Raw genomic sequence first — 5,115 nt, forward strand, 5'->3', positions numbered from 1 at the left:
CCCCACAGTTTGGGAACCTCTGGTGTAGGGTGAGCCTTTTTTCCACTGTTACTGCAAAGCAATTTCTTTTCTTGCAGTAGAAGAGAAACTAAAGCAGCAGGGGGAAATTTAGTAAAGGCTTACAAACAAAGTGGGAGTCAGGCACAGAGGCAAACAGAAAAACCTCACAGACAGCTGGGAGGCTTGCTGATCAATTATTTAGCTCATCACTTGGGTTTCCTGGAATGGTTGTCTCATGTGAGTGTGGTCAGGGAGGTTGTGTTGGTGGAGCCCATTGTTCACCGAACCATGAACCATATTAAACACATGCTCTGTTTATTTGTGAATTGATGAACATGTAGATGTCGGTTTATTTATTTTATTGCTTTAGGAAACAGCAAAAACAAATGAAATCAACATGATTACAGATTCTGGGTTACACAACTTTTTTTATTTGATAAATAAAACTTAAACACAATAAAGAACACTATTTTTGTGTTTTAACTCATTTGTGTTAACTTTACAGCCTTTTTATTTATAAAAGGACAATTTTTACCAAAATCTTCATTTTCCAGAACAAATAAATATGCCCACTGAGGATAATAAATAATTTAAATGACTTTTGTTATTCTTTTTTCCTTGAATTGTTAGAGAATTTATTCATACATTTTTAAAACATCTCTTGAAGTTATGCAGAGCCAATGTTCCAGCTAAACAGTTAGGAATAGGCGGGTTTGTTGCTGTAGTTAAGCTATTTTTAAAATCGTTCAATGTTTGAATTTATACTATAGAAAAGAAAAATAAGCACTAGAGACCCTTTCGAGCTTTCAATCAAGGTCCAAGAGGCAGTCAGGAACCAGACTAGTATGACTCATTCAATTTTAAAATGAGATTTAGCAAAAGGACACTCAGACAGGAAGGATATCTTTACTTTTCTTAATTCTACAACAGATGTAGGCCTATGCTTTTGAACAGGCACAAGTCTGCTATTGATTTGTGAGAGCGGCCAGGGAAAGTGCTCGACAGTAATCCAGTCTGCATGAGACAGAGTCATGCATAAGCCTGTAAGACTTGACTGAGCAGGGTTCTGTCTGACCTGCAGGGCCTCTCAGGCTCACTAAACTGATGAGATGCAGTTTTAGTGAGGACGGTGAAGAGCATTGAGACGCTCAGAACATCCAGAACAAAGTCCAACTGAAACGGCCCAATTTGCTCGTCATTTATCTTCCTGGAGCCTGAGCTTTTCAAAACAATGTAATTCTCATTGACTTTTCCGTTGAGTTAAAAGGGAGAATCTGCAAACACATGGTAGATTTTAGCCTGTCTGCTGCCTCACAAAGCAGCATTCAGAGGCAACTGAAAGATGAAACATGAAGTGTTCTAAAAGTGATTAGTGCACTCTAAAAGGCAATACCTATTCTTACTTAAATTAGGTTTGTATGCTTTACTTAAATCTCACTAAATTGTTAATTCAACTCAAATAATGTGAGTAACAGTGACATGCGGTTAACCAAATCTGATGATTTTTTTCTTCAAAATCGCTGAATTTTCGCATTTTCCCATTCAAATGCTCAGAAGCGAAGCCGGTGAGGCAGCAGCGAGCTGAGCCTCACCTGGGATTGCGCAACCTCTCGCTAACTGCACTGGCTGCCACTCTATGAGAGCATGCTCCTCCTGTCTGTACGTCGCCAATAAAATGGTTAAAAACCTTTAAAGTATGAACTGATTTTCCATAATTTAGCTTATGTATTTAATGTAATGTGTTTTTATTGTCACCAACTGTGTGTGTAACGTGTTTCGTGTGCTGAGGAGCGATCATAAACTGCAGAGAATAGATTCGAGGTGAGGCAGGCAGTTCTCGTGCCTCATCGCTGGGGGCGCTCATGATCCCCGACATTGTGACTCCACAACTGCAGAGTAAGAGACAGTAACAGCGAGCTAGCCATACAGTAGCTGCGCTGATACAGAGAGCGAGAAAGACGTGGTTTTGAGTTGCACTTTAACGGTTTCTCCCTTTGCTTTTAAGCACAGCACGAAATTAATAATATCTACATGTCTAAGTTTGATTGAGATAACGGAATTATTCTGCGGCGGCGGCGCGGCTAAGCATCACATGTTAAAGAATAGTCTTTTTGCGCTCCAGGATTGTACGCATGTGCGGAATTTCCTTAAGTAAACAATAACATGCAGGGGGTCTAGATTTGCAAATCCGATTTTAATTAAGTCGGTGCCTCACCAGCTATGAACCTCACAGCAAGTCACTGGTGAGTAATGTGCATGTTTGGCCTGAGAAAGGTACAAGACTAAGTTATTTTGAGTAAACTGGATTTGAATATTTTTGTTACTGGAGCAAATGCTTCAGCTCAGCATTGTGCATGCGCAGTAAAGTGCGGGAAGCTTCCAGAATGTTTGTGGACTTTCACATTAGAAGAAACAGAACTTATTTAAAGGTGAGTTATTCCTCTTCAGTATGTTTTCATATGTCATGTATGCCTTTACTACTCGTATATATGATTACAGGTTTATTTTTCTTGTAAAAGATGATGCATAAAACTCCTTGCAGGCTAATATGCTAATGTTAGCATTGGCTAATGGGTCCAACATTAGCTAAAACTGCCATGCCTTTTACTTGAGAACCTTTAATGTTTTTGTCCATGTTAAAGGATCTGATTAATAATTGCCTATCTTTCAACTGCAGCCCTTTAGCTTGTTTGGAAGTATAAACCCAGCCAGCTAACGTTCATGTAGCATTAATAGACCCTTTTCACAGTGACGTCAGACATTTTCTGCCATAACTCGAAGCGGTGTATCTTTACTTCTGGTGTGATTTTGCCTCGGGAAACCTGACTGAAAAATTCATGGATACTCATTATCTTAAGGATATAATAAAAGGTAAGGTTAATAATAACAGCATTTAAGTGTTAGATAGCTGTTATTACTCATTGTTAATTCACCATTCTCCAACTGTATTTAAAGGAACCAGCCTCCAATCGGAGAGTAAACCAGCTAGCAGCAGCTTTAGCCACAGTGCCTTTCAGTGCTGTGTTGTTAAAAGTTTCACAAAAATCACTGACATCTTCCAACACTGTTGTTTAGAAAAGCATTTTAAATATTGATTTAAGCACCATCTGCCAAATAATTTACATATTCTGATGTGATTCATAATTTCTCCATTTGTTTTGTTGTCCATCTTTCTCAGCAGTAGCCGACCTAACAACCTACCATATCTGGGATGGTCTTGTTCCTCTGTCCATGGCAGGTTCAGTCAATCAGCTGTGGGACATCTGCTGCCTAGTCAAACTATCATGGGCCTCTTGATTTAAAAGGAGAAACCAGTACAGAGCCTCCCTGCTCCTTCAAGTCACACTTCTTGGATGGACACTCAATACTGCTAGCAGCTGTGTTAGAAATGAAATCTTTGTGTATCTATTCTGTAATTAATATGTATCTATTAATAAATGAATTGATGTTGTGTAGAGTTCTGTAAAAACTATTGTAAATAGCTTCTCTTGAGTAATCTACATATGTGCAACTTTTACATTTAAATTGCTTCTTTTTGTAAATTTTACACATCTGGCAACAAAGTATGTGGAGGAGAGGAAATGCTAAAATTAAAGCTGCTATTGTGGAGCAAAGACATAAGGTTTGTGGCTGTTTCTTTAAAACATATATTTAATAATTATATTAAACACTGTACATGTACATGGTTACTACATTACACAAACATAATTACCACAGTTAATAATTTAAGTCATTGATAGAGAAAATGTAGTTACAAAAGACATAAATTTTATTTCAACATTATGTACTCAGGGTTTACAATTTAAGAAGACATCCATGTACGGTACTTGGTGGGTGCCAGTCTGCAGTGAACTGGTGGATGACAGAGGTAATGATAAACTGTAATGAGCAGTTTGAAGCAGAAGTCCCACCATGTGATCCACAGGGTTTTCCCACCATGAGCACAAACTTCATGCACTTCGTTTCCACAGGCACCACAGCAGAATCAAGTGTAACCTGTTAAAAGGGATATAAAGGTGTTATTCCTATGTTATCAATTTTCTACTGCCAAGTCTACAACCACAGGAAGACAAAGTATAAGAAACTTAACCTTCTAATCATAACATTTGATAAATATTCATTGGAGAAATGTGAAGTTAATGAGCTAATACATATATATATATATCGAGAGAGAGATCATCACATTTCTCCAATGAAACGTTAATATCTATCTATGACAGCATCTTCCTCCTCATGTCTTGATCGTAGCAGGAGTTTGACTTCTCAGGACGTGGTGGAGCAAAGGGTGTTTGGCATAACTGTCAAGTTTTGGACTTGTGGCTACAGGTAATGTTACTGAGCAGGTGGTGAAACTAGCATAAGTGAGGAGGGTTTAATATGATGATGCATTTTACATGACAGGTGGCAACCCCAGTCTATACTATAAAAATCTGATTAAGATTAGAGCCTAAATACGTTCTATTTCCAAAACAGAAAGGCTACGTAATGTTAGCCAGCTAACAAATTACTATTGCTATCCTAGCATATCAACTAACAGCTAGAAAAACACAAAACACGTACCTTCGTAGTCAAACTGGTATCAATCAGCGAGGAATTTTTCCAGTTTAGATTATGTTGATGAAGAAAAACTGTTTGCAAATAGTGATATATCTTCAAATCATATTTGTGGCAGCAGCTTTAGAGTCCAGAAACAGCGTTAACTACACACACCGGAACTAAAGACACACTGGATTGAGTCAAAACGGATGTTGTCTGACGTCATGTGAAAAGGGTCTATTTAACTCGGCCATGGAGTGTATGTGGCGTTCAGGAACAATCCGATTCTTTTTTAACGGCTCTATGTCATGAACAGGAGGACTCAAGTCTCAGTTGGTGAGAGCCGTTCTGTTTTTTTTAATGACTTTGCTTCCTTATAATGCTCTGCATAAGTAGTTTGGCGGAGAATCAAATTTTTTGTTGAGCGTTAGACCTTATTGTTACAGGACATTGTGGCATGCCCGCCCACAGAGTTAGCTTGGTCGTCCTGGCTTCGAAGCCGTTTGTTTTATTTATTAATTTTTTTTTTTTTTTTACCTCCGGGGGGGGAATTCGGGGGTAAAACTTTCTATATTCATA

General features: G+C 38.3%; 1 long non-coding RNA gene across 1 annotated transcript; it reads right to left on the reverse strand.

The window, feature by feature from the left end:
- Nucleotides 1-3,461: 3,461 nt before the first annotated feature.
- Nucleotides 3,462-4,775, reverse strand: LOC106940023 (uncharacterized). Its single transcript, XR_001422978.1, has 2 exons — nucleotides 4,561-4,775; nucleotides 3,462-3,996 (listed from the first exon to the last, which is right to left on the reverse strand). It is a non-coding gene; the product is annotated as an uncharacterized LOC106940023 (long non-coding RNA).
- Nucleotides 4,776-5,115: the final 340 nt, after the last annotated feature.

The sequence above is a fragment of the Poecilia latipinna genome, unplaced genomic scaffold, assembly GCF_001443285.1.
Source record: "Poecilia latipinna isolate Pla-1442-1.1 unplaced genomic scaffold, P_latipinna-1.0 Scaffold3063, whole genome shotgun sequence".
NCBI lineage: Eukaryota > Metazoa > Chordata > Actinopteri > Cyprinodontiformes > Poeciliidae > Poecilia > Poecilia latipinna.